The following is a 14789-nucleotide window of genomic DNA, read 5'->3' on the forward strand; positions in this document are numbered from 1 at the left end:
ATTTGCTATAGATGAATATGGTGAAGAAGAATTTCAGTCTGAAATGGATTTTTCCCATTAAATTGCAATGATTTGGAAAAGTATTTTCTCAGTGAAGCCACTTTTACAGTAGAGAGTTTCCATATGCTTTTCAGACATTGAAACTTTCCTAATGGACATTCGGTGCCCAGAGTTAAAATAGAGTTTAATATGGAAGAAGTAAATAAGCTTGTAATCCAGAAAGCCCCTGTGATCCTTGGTTCCAGTTGTCTTAAGACAACACATTTAAGTGGCTGTCAGTTACGTGGGTTTCTACTGGAGGCTGGGGGAAGTCCCTGTCAATTCTTCCCCAGTTTGCATGGCCTGAAGCTTGAGCAGTTGCCTGATGCTGCAGAGACTGTAATTCTTTAACAAATCGTGGGCTGTGGCTCTATGCTCTGAGGGATCTTGCTGCAGTCTTTTAAACAGCCTGTCTAATAAGCCTAAGTAGAGAATGTCCAAGAGCAGCTAATGCAGTTACTCCTGCTTGGGTCTGCCATGCTGGGCTCCTGCTGAGGTTTAGGGAATAAAATGCAGTTCTTTGTGTTGTCACGGGGTTTGTGCAAACAGCATGGCACGCCTCTGTGGAAGAGTGGTTAGCTTTCATCTTGCAAAAGTTACGTTTCCTTGGTTACTTTTTCATTTCTTACTGACATTCTTTTCTCAAGCTAAATAACTTTTTATTTACTTATTTATTTTTTAATGAAAGACTACTTAGGTGCAAAACTTGTTCATTCCCTTTGAATTATTGAGTATAACTCTTGATCCAGAGACACATCATAGGGGAAAAAAGTGATGGTGATTGTGTAAGAGTTACTTAGTTAACCAATGATCTCATATAGTTACCTCTGTTTGTTGTCTGTTTTTAATCATTGTCAACTGCTGCATCCTCTGACTATCCTGCAAACTCCTTGGTTTCAATATGCTCTCTTCCAGTGTGAATGTCAGGCCAAAAATGTTGAAATTTGGTCTTTGATCTAGGTATTCCAGTGATATAAAGAACAGCAATGTGTTGATAGAGGAAGTTAGACAAGTGTATGTCGATTAAAGATCTGGGAAAACAGCATAACTGTAGCTTTTTCTAGAGCTTGTACTCTAGAAAAGTAAGTGATGTTGATTGTGTAAGCATTACTTAGGTAACCCATGATCCTGTATAGTTACCTCTGTTTGTCCTCTGTTTTTAATCATTGTCAACTGTGTGAAAATCCACCTGAAACCATCATGGTAAGGAAAGCATCTCTTTGATCTTGATTTCAAAATGAGAAAGTGGTTGTGTCAGTGAAAGCGTCAGCAGAAATGCATTAAGGGAGCAAAATTAAGTACATATCAGCTTGGGTTTGTCAGTATTTTGCTCTTACCTTTTCTTACCTATGATGGTAAGGAAGTGCTGTGCTGAGCTAAGGAAGGAATGTACTTCACAGCACTTGTCTCTTGCACTATGAGATGTAGAAATGGGATAGTGTTGCAGGTGGTGAATACTTAGTGCAAATTTGTGTTTTAACAGTAAATGAACATTTCGTAGTTTGTTACGCTTAGTATTCAAGTGTGTAATGAACATTTGGTCAGAGGTTGTCAGTTTTTGAGGATATATGTGGTTCCCAATAACTATATCATGGGCATAACTACTATGGGCATATAACTACTATGGGCATATAACTGCTGCATGGGCTCCATCCTTACTGTTAGCTGTTTAAAGGGTGATTTATATTTCTTTGTAGCTCTTGCAGAAAGTGTGTGAGGCTTTATGAATAGGGAATGTTACTCTCCATGCTAGAATGCAGCTACTGTGATGCTAGTGTTGAAATTGAATATTGAATTTGAATATTGAAAAATATTGAAAACTGCCATTGTGACTAATACTGCAACCATCCTCTTTGCGATTTATTTTATGGGCTTCTTTATGTTACACATTTCAGTAGCATAGCACAAGTCAGATCACTCAGCAAGGATTACTGTAGGCCTAGCGCAGTGAATTAAAGAATAAACAGTAGCTTAAAAATATGATTCATCCACACAGAGCAAAACTCTGGATCTAAATGGCTATCTGATCCAGCTGTTGGAATATCTCTAATTAGGATGTCTGTACTCGGACCATTTCATAGCAGTCTGTATCTGAGCTCTCTAGGGATCTGCACCTTGTAAGCACATGATTTACGGAAGCTGTGACCACTGAAGGTCTGCTTCTTATATAGCTTCCAAATTCAAATGCCATTTTAAAAAAACATAGATATTATCTTCTGTCATGTTACCTTAGAAAGGCATATTGCAGCAATAGACAGCCAGAGCACAGGCCACTGAGTCTAGCTAGATAAATTATATACAAATAAGTGATCTTTTGACAGAGCTCTTGCTGGCGTTGTACTTGGCCCTAGGACCATGCTGATAACATGTGCTGCTTTCCCCTTTGCTTGGTGCATCCTAGCTGTGCAGAAGGAGGACTTTGCTCTACTCACTGTAGATTAAGCATTTTGCTCTTCCCTGGGGCGAAGGGAGGAGAAAAGTGTTCACTCATGGAACAGAGTCTGCACCGATCCTGGGCTTTTCCAGGACACGCTGTTCTGCTGCCAACTGTGACTCGGCTCTTTGTGTAGGGCTCAAACCATCCCTGCTTACCAGCATTAGTTAATGCCCACTGCAGTGAGGTAGTCTCCCTGCATTCTCCAGACACCAAAGTAATAGAAAAATGTGTCTCTTGGGAAAGCTCTGGAGGCAGCATCTCCTCCTGGACCCTCAGGAGATGGACTTTGCTAGGTATTGTCACTAAGTCTGGGCATAGAAACTGCAAGCAGTGGCAGGGAGGGGAACTTTGTACTTCTTCGTGTTGCTTTTCCTCATTGGAAATTTTAAACTTTTTCAGATATTTGGAACAAATGGGTAAATAACTTTTCATTTTCTTGGAAAGTCCCACAGTTTTGAAAGAGGGAGAATTACCATCTTCAGTTTTAGAAAACCGGAAAATGCTCCTCTGTGTAACTGGAAGCTGCCATATTCTAAGATATTGATGGAGTTTTGGGCTTTTAACTCAACATTGCCAAGGAAAAAAAAATATTTTAATAAAGATTTTACAGCTTTTTGGTAAAATATTTATTTTTGGAAGATGAGAGAATAAATGAAGCTGTTTCTTGCCTTTAGTTGTCATGTCTTGTTTGCAGATGTTTCTGCGCTGGTTTACATTGTTGCCCACCATCACTCAAAGAAATGCTTTTCACAGGGATTTTTCTATCACTTGGTAGATTTAGTTTGATATTCTCGATGAATGTTATTGTTTCTGTACAGCAAAGAGAAGCCTACGGCTGGCAATCCTCTTGCCTAAAAAACAGTCCTTTCTTGTGTTACCTCCAGGCAGTTTAATTTTAGGATTATTAATGGGTAAAATATTGGTGGCGGCTTCCAGCTGCCTCAAAGCACTTAATTTTCCAACACCACAAGATCTTTAAACAGTCACTAGCCAACTGGTACTCAGCAAGCAGTACGTTTTTAACTACTCAATTACAGCCCAGTGGGCTTTCCAGGAACATGTCTCCAGTTCAATTCTGTACATAAGTGTTGGCTGTGTGGTGACAAATTGAGTTCACAGAATATTGCTACTGATCAGTAGCTCTGTTTGTTCTGTGACAAAGGGGAATGACTGGATGTGCTCCTTCCCTCTCACCCTTGCAATTGTTGTTTTAATCTACAGCTCTTCAGATGTCAGTCAGTTATGCTAGAAGTTAAACAGATCTGCTAATGGGAAACTTGTCAGCAGCAATGCAGTAAGCCTAATGTAACTTTCTGGTTTACATACTTGTTGGTCAGTAAGAGAGAATCAACAAATAAACTAATGGATTAAAGTTCTCTCAACCCCACAGTGAGCTGACCTTACTTCCTAGCCTTTTCCAGGGGATTGATTGGATAAGTGCTGGAGTTACTAATTGCATGCCAGAGGAAGAGTATTGTTTCTCAATTTCAGGACACGTTCCTAGAAGATGCACTGAGAGCAGCAGTGTTCTCCAAGACAACAAGCACATGTTTCTGGTCATCCTCAGCTCTCCTGGGGAATCTACTACGTATTTAGATCCTTTGGAAGAATGTTAGGAAAGACTTGAAGGCACTGCCTTTTCACAGCTGCCTTTCTTCAGCTCTTTTCAGTTGGGGCTGTTCAGCCTGGAGAAGGCTGCATGGAGACCTCATAGCAGCCTTTCCAGTATCTGAAGGGGGCCTAAAGGGATGCTGGGGAGGGACTCTTCATTAGGGGCTGTAGTGATAGACAAGGGGTAATGGGTTAAAACTTAAACAGGGGAAGTTTAGATTTTATGTAAGGAAGAAGTTCTTTCCTGTGAGGGTGGTGAGGCACTGGAATGGGTTGCCCAGGGAGGTTGTGAATGCTCCATCCCTGGCGGTGTTCAAGGCCAGAAGGTTGGACAGAGCCTTGGGTGACATGGTTTAGTGTGAGGTGTCCCTGCCCATGGCAGGGGGGTTGGAACTATGTGATCTTAAGGTTCTTTCCAACCCTAACTATTCTATGATTCCTCAGAGGAAGAGGTTTGACATTGCATTACACGTTTATAGCACACGCCTTATAGGGTATTCTTTAAATCTTTTCCTTTTCCCAGTTTGTGATTTCCCCAGACTTGTATATCTGAATAAGTTTGTCTCCAACCAAAGTGCATCTGAGGCACCTGTGTGTGGTTTTCAGTCCTCAGGGACTAAAGAATCCCAAACTTCATGTAAGAGTGACATTTTTAGGCATGTTTTTGTTCCTTTCTACTTGAAGAATGATACTAGCTAGTTCTAGATATGAATTGTCTATTACTTATAATGGTCTGGAATCGCAGCTGCATTTGGGACAAAGTTGGAATGTACTTATTGAAGATGAAATGTACCTTTAACTGAAAATGCTTTGGCGAATACGAAACCCAGGCAGCATCTCAAGACTGCTGCATTTTTGTTGCACTTTGGTTTAGGTTTGTTAGTTAAGGTGTGTTCTTACTTGGCCTACCTGCATGACGCAGTCCTGCTGTTACATCTGTAAAGGAAATGCTAAATCATGGGGCTATATCTGTAAGAAAGAAAAGAAGTTAAATGATGAGAAGGACATCTGAGGTCAAAAAGCACTTACTGCAAATCTGAAACTTCAATAAAATCCCTTTGGCTTTTTGCATTCAGAGAGGTGATTTTCCTGGTTGTATACATTTGGAGCAAACCAAGGGGCTGCTTCCCTTCATAGGCTGCAGGTGGAGGCATGGTTGCAGGACTTGTGAGTGTATACCAGATGTAGCTGTGTTTTGAGGTGATATCAAAATGTCCTGTTTCAACTGTCCCTAAAAGAGGGTGAGATCAGTACCTCCAAATCAGATCCACGCAGCTCTGACGAAATTACCTGGTTACCTTAAACATTTCTCAGAATAACCTTTTGTTTTGCCTTTTAACTCCAGGTCATTGTGAGGTTGCTGTGTTAGGGAGAGGGTTTGCTTAAGGGTAGGCAGGCAGCAGAAGCTGAGTAAGGCACAATGATTTTACAGCCTGACCAGCTGCAGCAGCATCACTGGTTACTGGCTTGGTGCCAGCCCTGTGTGGTTCAGACAGTTCATCAGCCAAAGTGCAGGCTGACCCCTTCCTGGCATTATAGGCAAGCAAGTTTTCTATGTCTGTTGTCCTCCCTTCCATTAAGAAGCAGAGGAATTTCAACAGGGATCTGTCTGTCCTGGCTCTTTTCTGTTGCATTACAAACCTTGCCTGAAGACTCTCAGCAGGTCTACAGTAGTTGGTGGAGAGCGCCCTGATTTAGTCTCACATTGGAAGTAGGACTGTGCATGTCATGTCTTTACCAAGCTCATAATCCCAGTTGCTCTGAAGAAAGAAAAACCCCCAACATTTAGGCTGCTGAGCAGAGAGGAGAGATGTGGCACTAGAATAGGAGCTGTACACCCTCGCTCAGCTGCTTTTGGTGCTTGCCTCTCTTGGAATATGCTTTTTCTGTCTCTTTTGGACATGCGCAAGCACAATGAACCTTTGAAAAGCGATGTAGTTACTCCACCATCTGTCCCAAGTCCCACTAAATTCCTTTTTGGTTCCTAAGGACCAAAAAATAAAAACCAGTTTGAGGGTCAGGAAAGCAAGTCTTGTCCTGAAAGCTTCTTTAACGCCTTCTCTGGGCTTTGCTGGGTGCTGAAGACTTCAGGGAGCACAGATGCCTCAGCTGCATCACCCCCAGTAGATACCACAAGGTCTTTCTCAAAGAGGGTGGCAGTTGATGGAGAAAGGAGTTTGGCCCTTCTTCACCAGACTGCAAAGTACCATGTTTGAGATACAAAGTCAGGAAAGTAGCTCTATTGCCTATGAAACAGGTTGCGGAAGAGCGCTGGTGTAACTGGAGCCTGAACTCAGTCAGCAGCAGTTCTTCCCTGGGCAGCCTTGGATCCTATTGTTGCCATCATAGATTTATATATAAAAACCCCCTTCCAGTAAAATGTCAGTCCTTTGGGTGTCTGTAATTAACAGTTTGCTCTTATTGCACCTGAACAATCTGAGGAGGGTGAAATGTACATTTTGGAATCCTCTTGCTCTGGAGATTTGATTAATTTCTAGAAGGAAAATGAGAGAAACTAATGAGGGAACATCCGGCTCAACATGCAGCAAAACTGGAGAGAAGCTGAGACTGACCACATTCCTTTCATCCACAACTTTCATGTGTTAAATGCCTTCTCTTCCTTGGGATTCCTGGGTTGATGTACATTGATAAATTAGAAGAGAGGAGCATGTTTCAGAAAAATGTGCTTCATAGGCAGCTGGAAAATTTCCCATATCAGTATTCTTCACTCAAAGATGATTTTCCGTGAAGGAGCTAAATTTTAACAGGTTTTGATATTCCTCACCCCTCACCCCCCCCCGAATATTTCATTTGTAGTTTGCCTCCCACTTTCTGAAATCTCTGTGGGGAAGAAAACATTCCATTTTCAACAATTTATGGTTAGTTTGAGAGGACAGAGCAGTTCGGTGTGTGTCCCCTGCAATTCATAAAGTAAAAATGAAAGGAAAAGCATAGTAGAAATGGATTCTTTAATAGCTGTCCACATCTGCTTGCAGTCCAACAAAATAAACTGCTTCCATCAGCTGGAGGGATGGCCTTCCTCCTAAAGACAGGCCACTTTGTGGGCTTCATGATGAGTACTGCCAGACTTCAATTGCAAGCATGTTTAAGAGTCACGACAAGTGAACTGTCAGGTACTTTGGGGAATAAGGAAAGCATTGCTCTCTTCAAACATGACACTAACTTATAAATGTCAACTAGCAGAAGTCTGTGGTGTGCACAGTCACATTGAAAAGGGGATGGGGGAGAGAGGGATTGTGTGTGTGTGTGTGAGGTGGGAACTAGGGCTTAGAAGGATTAAGCCTTTAAAGTCGGTGTCTTCTAGAGTTGGTCACCAAAATAAAGTTGAACTCTGCATGATTAATAAGGAGCCCAGAAATTCAGGGCATGTGGATTTGTGAGCAACATTGAAATTAGCCAATCTTGGCAAAGATGTCCTCTGCTCCAGCACCACAATCATGTCCAGGCATTCCTTAAGGCTGATTTTCAGAGGTTGTAAGCCCCTTCACTGAAAAGCTCTCTGGGAAAGCCAGGGCAAGGATGGCAGCAGCAGCAGAGCCCAGGAAATGCTGTACCTCGCAGGCTGCCCCAGCGCTGGTCAAGGCAGTTTCATGTTTGTTCTTTTGTTGAGAGTGTGCTGCTGCACTATTTGTGTTGCGTTGCTCCACTTCCTTGTACCTAGGAATAATTGATAGAAGATAAATCTTAATCTTGACATTGTTAAGAAAAGCCAACAACTCTTGGGCAACCTCTTGGAAAATTATGCTCAACCTTCAGGTGACAATTACAAATGAATTAGGATCTTATTTCACTTTTGGGATGGAGACCTGCTCATGGATATTATATGCTCATTTTCTGAGTTACAACGCCCTGGAGCATAGTGTTGCTTGTAATGTCTGTGTATAAATAAGAGAGCTGCAATGGCAGAACTATAGCAAGAGAATTGTCATACTGTTGTTGAACAGATACAATGTCTAACCTAGTTGTTCCCCTGTGGTTACCTGAAGCAATCTGGTTTTTGTTCGCGTTATTGGGGTGTAAAGTTAACTTTTTCTAGAGCCTTTCTTCACAACTGTTCCTTTTTTCTTCTTCCTGTCTTTGCTTGATCTATCTTAGACTAAAGGACGTTAAATTTAAATTCCTGTTCCTAAGACAAACTTTTACAGCAGCCTTTTAGCACGGCTATATGTTTCCTAGCAGGAAGACAAGCATTCCATGAGTTTCCTACTTGCCCTCTGTACTGGGTTTGTACAGGCAAGTCAGGTCTGGTTTTGCGAGCTGGGTCTGCTCTTAGGCATCACTTGGTTGGATTTAAGCATAAGCATTGAGATAAGCCTGTGGCCTGAGTCACTGGCAAATGTCTAAAGGTAGATGGGACAGCGCCATGTAGCTATAACAGAACCATGACACTATGTAGGCTGATGGGAAACAGGATCGCCTCCAGAGGAGGCAGTTTGCTGGATGGAGAAGAGATATCAAGGATTTCTGAAGCCAGTGTTGCAGATTGTTCTATCGCTTGTTTTCAGCTGACTTTTCATACAATCCTTTTTGGAAGTGCACATTTACATCCTGAAAGAGCTATCTTCACTGTATTTGCATTGAAACATTGAATTCCTGAGATGAGTACAGAGTAGTGTGTCTGTCTCCTTACTAAAGATGTCATCTTCCATCTTTGAAGGCTTGTATGGATTTTGACCTTTTGGTAAATATTCTACAAGGTTACAGAATTTGCCTAAACTTACTAGTAATTCCTGTATTTGATTTCTAATGCTAAATGGACATCCTGTTGCTGATTGTAAATCCTATTAACAAGAGACCTAGCCACATGTACCCCCACAAGGTCCCCCTCAACTCCCACCATGTCCAAATTTTCAAGCATCTCAGCAAAATTCCTTAGCAATTTTATATCTGTTTCAGCAACCACGGTTGCTCTTTCTCTCCAGTGTATTAAAGCACTCACGTGGTGTCTTCTTGTCTACTGCATATTGGAACACTTCACAGGGAGGACACAACCCTTTTGTTGTTATATGCATTTTCAGCCAAATAAGAATAGTCATATGGGGACCTGGGCTCATTATGAATCATGTTTGCTGTGTTCAGAGATTATCAACAGACTCAAGGACTCATCCCTACAGCCATCCGTGTGTGTGTGTGTGTGGACAAGTGCAATACAAGGACCATCGCCATGTTAAGATCTTGTTGGGATGAAAATACAGAGCAGAGATTAACTTTCTTCTCTGTGAAAACATGGTCAAGGGAAGAAAGCCATAAAGGGTGAGTTTTGCTCACTTGTGGAAGGTTTATTACCACAAATAGGTTGCACTTTTCCTCTGACAGGTATCAAAAGGGTTTTGCAGACCGCGTGAAATGTGCAGTTGTTGTTTGCTCATCGCTCGAATGCAGCTGGTGTAGAGAAGGGAAATAGTAGCTGCTAAACAGCCCACAATGACAATGTTTGGTGGTTTAGAGCAGGCAGTGAAGATGATTAATATCCAGTTGAAATTGTCAGATATCATGGTGATTACGAAAATAGTAAAAAATTAGAAAATGAGTAAGCTAGTGCTCTTTATTTTCATTGCAGACTGTGGCTGCTTCAGATCCTATGGGTGACAGAGTCCCTCCAGCTTATTTTCTGTATCTGTGGTCAGTACTCTCCCTACTCATTTGAAATGCTTGTCTAGTCTACTTAGTTTGAAGTAAAATAGGACACATTAATCTTGCTCCATCTAAAAAGCCTCAAAATAACCTAAAGAGATAAAATATATACAAATACCTTATTTTTTGCAATTGTGCTAACTAAACAATAGTAAACAGTAGATAGCCCTGCTCTCCCATCCCTGCAACTCCTTCTCTCAGGTTATTGCATTTTACTCCTTTCAACATCTCAGTATTATTTAATAATCTATGATAGGATTTGGCCAGGATGCAAGCCTCCAGCTTTGCGTCTTGCGAGACAGCTGTAAGTTACAATAGTTGCTATAGAGGACTCTGAGATGCACAGCGTCAACGTTCTGCTGCTTTTGCACTATAAGCAGCTGCTTGTGGTGGTTACTGTCAGAGGGAGGCTTTTGAATGAGATGAACCTTTAGTCTTCTCCAGTGAAGCTAGTGTTAAGTTGTGCCAGATGGGAAATTATTTCAAAATTATTATTATTTCAAAATTATTACTTGCCTCAGCAAAGTAATTCCCTTTGAACTAGTATGAGAAATGGCTAAGAAATTAGCCGTGTATGTAGATTCTGCAGAGACGTGCGGCAGGAGGACCCAAGCATGATCAGACTATGGCCCTTCATGAAAAGGCCTGGAATAGGGAACAAATTGTTCCCTCCCTTGCCGTGAAATCCAGCCTCCTGGAGGAAACTAATGGAATCTGAAACTATTCACTATGTGCTGTGTCGCTTGGCACCAGATGATAAACAAATGTGACCTGGTTGTATATGCCCCAGTAGGCATATTTGGGTCTCGGACAACATGGTGAGCAAACAGGGAAAATATGCAGATTGTTTGGAGGGACTGGTGCAGTTGGTGGCAGAGAAAAGGAAGATAAGTGAGCTCTTGTCATCAATGTTGGCTGGGTTTTTTGGCTGACACTGTACAAACGTGCTGCTAACCAAACTGCTGCTCTAACATGCTTGAAATTAAAAGTCAATGAGAAGCCTATTGAGCAAACAGTCATGGAATTGCAAGCTTTTTTGATGGGGCTCATCTGCTGGCCTTGGAGAGGGACCTCTGCTAGGATAACTAGATTAGAAGCTAAGGCATTTTCTTAATCTATTAATGGGTGTGAGGAGGAAACTTGTTTCCTCAGCTACCAAAGAAAGTTGTGAAGTGGCTGAAGATCTCTCTTAGGATAAAAGCCTGAATAAAGTTTCAGTTTAGTCCATTGAAGGATTATAGATACAGTAAATTCAAAACATTTTGGGGGTTATTCCCCCCACTTTTCTTTACATTTTGGTACCAGTCACTGCAGGAATGAAGTTCAGGTTTATCTGCACTCTGCATCCACATCTAGATATGCAATAAAATAGTTGTATTCTTTTTGTTTGCTAAAGGTAGAAACCACTGGTGATGCATCTATGGTGGCTAGCAGCCCACCCATCTGCAGTGGGATCAATCACACTGAAGAAATAGCTATTATATCTGTGAAATTCCTGAGTGCTGTGATTACTTTCAAGATAGGTGATATACCCAGAGAGAACCTGAAACTGCTTTATTGGCCTTCACCCAGGTAAACAGCCCAAGTCTGGCTGGTTGTGAGCTGGGTGTGGAAGTCTGGGTACATCAGATGGTAAGGATTGCCACCCACTGAGGCATGGTGGCACACATATCACAGGTGGGATACAAAACCCCTTGGTGTAAACTTCTTTCCTGGTGATTAACCTTTGAGTTTTAACATTTGCTGTGGGTGCTTGTGGTTTGTTACTGTGGGTCAGTGGGTACATAATAAATTGTGTATTAGAGTCCTTAAATTTGCTGTCTTGATTTTCTGTGCATATGGAATTTTTCTTTTCAATACAGGTAAAATAAATGCAAGTTTTCTCAATTTACAATTCATTCTCAGAAGTATCAGATGAGGCTACATATTTTGCTTTGACTATTTCTGTTGTTACAGGAACATTCCTCTCCACTGAAGTACCAGTCTGATGTGCCCCCCTGCTCATATCATCCTTTCTGCCTCAGTTTTTCTTAGTTTGTATGTTAGTTTTGTAAAGGGAAGACTAAATCTTCCAGATTAACTAGTTATTGTTTTTAGAGTACTTCGAGGTATTCACTAAAAGGTGCTAGCACAGAAGCACTGCATATGAAGACAGTGAGAAGTGCTCAGCATGCTCTTATCAGGGTTTATTAATCACCATGTAAATTTATAGTGCTGTGCAAACATTTCGTGGTGATAAGACCTCTGCTTTACTGACGGAGCTCTGATTTAGTGCTCGTTGAGGAACAGGAACTATTTGCCTCACTTCCCATCATGCAGTACTGCATCATTAGGACTCTGCTGAATGTGCTTATGGAAAGACCGAATACAGTTTAAACATGCAAGACCTTCTCAAAACGTATTTCAGGACCGTGTTACTGACAAGTCTGTTATCTATCGTGGCTTAATTGCCTTTTTTAAATAAGGTCAGTATGATAACACATCATGAATGTCTGTGTCTTGGACATATTGATGGATGTTGCTGTGGTGCTTTCAGAAGAAAAAAGCTGGTGCTATTTTCCAGTTAGAGCAGCTGAGTGTAAGCAGACAAACAGACTGTCCTGAAACAGGGAGGGATCCCTTCTAGTGATGCTTTCTGTCACAGTGCCTGAATGTCCAGAGAGATCCAGTCTGTGGGAAGAGGGTGTTAATGTGGATGAAACCACATGTGAAGAAAATTTAGCAGTAGAGGAGGTACAGCCTGTTCAATGTGGGAAGCAGTCTGGGAAGGCTGGAGATGGGTTGCACTACAGAGCAGCTGTTTGCAGAATAGCGGAATTTAAGCATCTCCCTTTAGAATTTGGAATGGGAACATGTCCAATGTAATTACTTTTAAAGAGCAGGCTAATATGTTAGGGGGGTACTAGGTTTTCTTTGTAACAACAAAATGAAGAAGAGTGTATTGGAAAACAGGGTGATCTCTGTTTTAGTGTGCAATGCATCTTCTGACAGAGCTCAGGACACTAGTCTCCTCCTTGAGTGCCTGGCTGCAAGAACTGCTATTTATTTCTCTGAAGCCACTGGACTTGACGTTTGCAGGGCTACAGTGATATGCTACATGAAAGGGCTGGGGGATCCAATCAATCAATAGCTGTTTTTTCCTCTGAACGTGTGATGGAGGTAACTTGGAAAGATTTGCTATTCAGAACTGGGTGAGGAGATTCACTCCTAACACAGGCTATGTACTTCTAGGATGTGTTTTGTATGCATCAAGTAGCTGCTATTATGATACTATTTTGAGATAAGTAGGGTTTTTCTTTGTCCCTGACTGGGACATTTAAACTAAATGTCATGGATTTACAGAATAAAAAGATGAAGTTGGTATTTAAATTAGAATTAAGATGGGGAGTTTCTATACATGCTGTCTGTATCTGAGATGTTGCCTGTGTTTACATTGTGTAATATATTGCCAATTCTGGCAGCATGTGCAATGTTTACCTCCTTGTGCTACTGAGTTGAGATCCCCCTGTAGAAAGGCTTGCACCCCTGGTGTGGCTTCGCTCCTTTCAGGGCTGAGCTACCAGGAGATGCACAAGGTGGGCATATCAAGTCAGACTTAGTCTTGCATCTCTGCAGCAGAATCAGTTGTGTGTCCTCTGATAACAGCTACTGAGGATTCATTCTCAAGTTTTGATATGAAATTGTGGAATCCCAGCACGGGGTATATGGCATAATGCTTGACTATAATTAATTCTGACTTGACAGTCCCAGAGCCTGGTTCTTCTTTTTCACTATTGACCTGGAGTGGCAGCAGTGGAAGGAATCACAATGCCGTAGCACTACTTGTTTGGGGACACGACATACAGAATGTCAAGGATGGAAAGTACCAGCTTGCTCTCTGGTTGGTGCTTCTGAGATTTTGTTTTGGATCTGACTCACTCTTTCATTGGCAATTTTTGTTGGACCTTCTTAATCCTTATTTTTATCTCCAGTGACTGTCAAACAAAGGCCACCCAGGTTAATGGTGTTTACCCTTTGCAAGTGAGAAGTGACCTATATCTAATGAACAAAATATTGTGCAAATGTGTGTCACTGTACTAGCAGTATTGTGCCGCAACCTGTGCTGTTATCATCTTGGCACCTCTGTGGGTTCATTTCTGTCCTACTTTTTGCCAAGAACTCAGTGGCCTTGTGCCTCAGCATTGCAATGCCAAACTGCAAGAATGAAAGCATGTAAAAAACTCATGCCTCATTAGGGTTCATCCAAATGGGAGGAAGAACTGGGACAAAACCAAACTGTAATCTATGGGAAAACAAATGTTGGGTTCTAAAGAGATTATGCGTGTCCCCTATAACTAACCTTCCTTTCCCTATGCTTCCATGGCCAGCATTGAGTTAGACTTGCAGATAAAGAGATCAAGGCGAGCATCTTCATGCCCTGCCAGCTGGAAAAGATCTGTCAGTATAGTGCATCTGAAATGAAGTCTATCAAGCTTCAGCTTATGCTAAAATTTTTTGCAATCACTGTATTTTCCGACACTGGCAATGTAAATAGCGTTTAGTAGAATAAATAGTGATGAGCCATAAGCAAGTTAGGAAAAATAAAGGTGAATATTTTTTATGCAAACTATTTAGGATGGACAACTTGTGCTTTCTTAAGTAACAGTACTTGTGGAGCTGAAACCTGTTCATGTGTTGCTGCCTTGTTTGGCAGATAGACCTTTCCACAGCCACCTCTGGGAGCTGTTTTTCAGTTGTGTTTCGTTTGTTTTTCAGCAATAAACCATTTCTGGACTGTAGGGAGATAGTTATCCAGACTTGGGTTGGTGATAGGGCTTTGCCCATCCTGCAGTCACTGCTCACTGGCTGTCTGAGCCCCACTCAGCACCGTACTAACACATCCAGGAGATATACATGCCCAGAGGCTCCATCCCACGGCGAGCAGGGAGGCAGCCTGGGAATTCCCAGGCACTTTTCACAGCTGCTGCAATCCTGTAGGGTTTGTTCCAAAGCAACACTTATTGCATCATCAGGAAGAAAATTGATCAACCTAGCCAGTTCAAGGCTT

The 14789-nt window shown here is 41.8% G+C and overlaps 1 protein-coding gene across 1 annotated transcript in view; it reads right to left on the reverse strand.

Annotated features, from left to right (window-relative positions):
• TECTB (tectorin beta) overlaps positions 1-14789 on the reverse strand; it is a 391734-nt gene that overhangs the window by 354579 nt on the left and 22366 nt on the right. The window lies entirely within an intron of this gene.

This window comes from Pezoporus flaviventris, unplaced genomic scaffold (genome assembly GCF_033815535.1).
Source record: "Pezoporus flaviventris isolate CSIRO_AGI_PZ_B2104156 unplaced genomic scaffold, CSIRO_AGI_Pfla_v1 ptg000029l, whole genome shotgun sequence".
Classification (NCBI taxonomy): domain Eukaryota; kingdom Metazoa; phylum Chordata; class Aves; order Psittaciformes; family Psittacidae; genus Pezoporus; species Pezoporus flaviventris.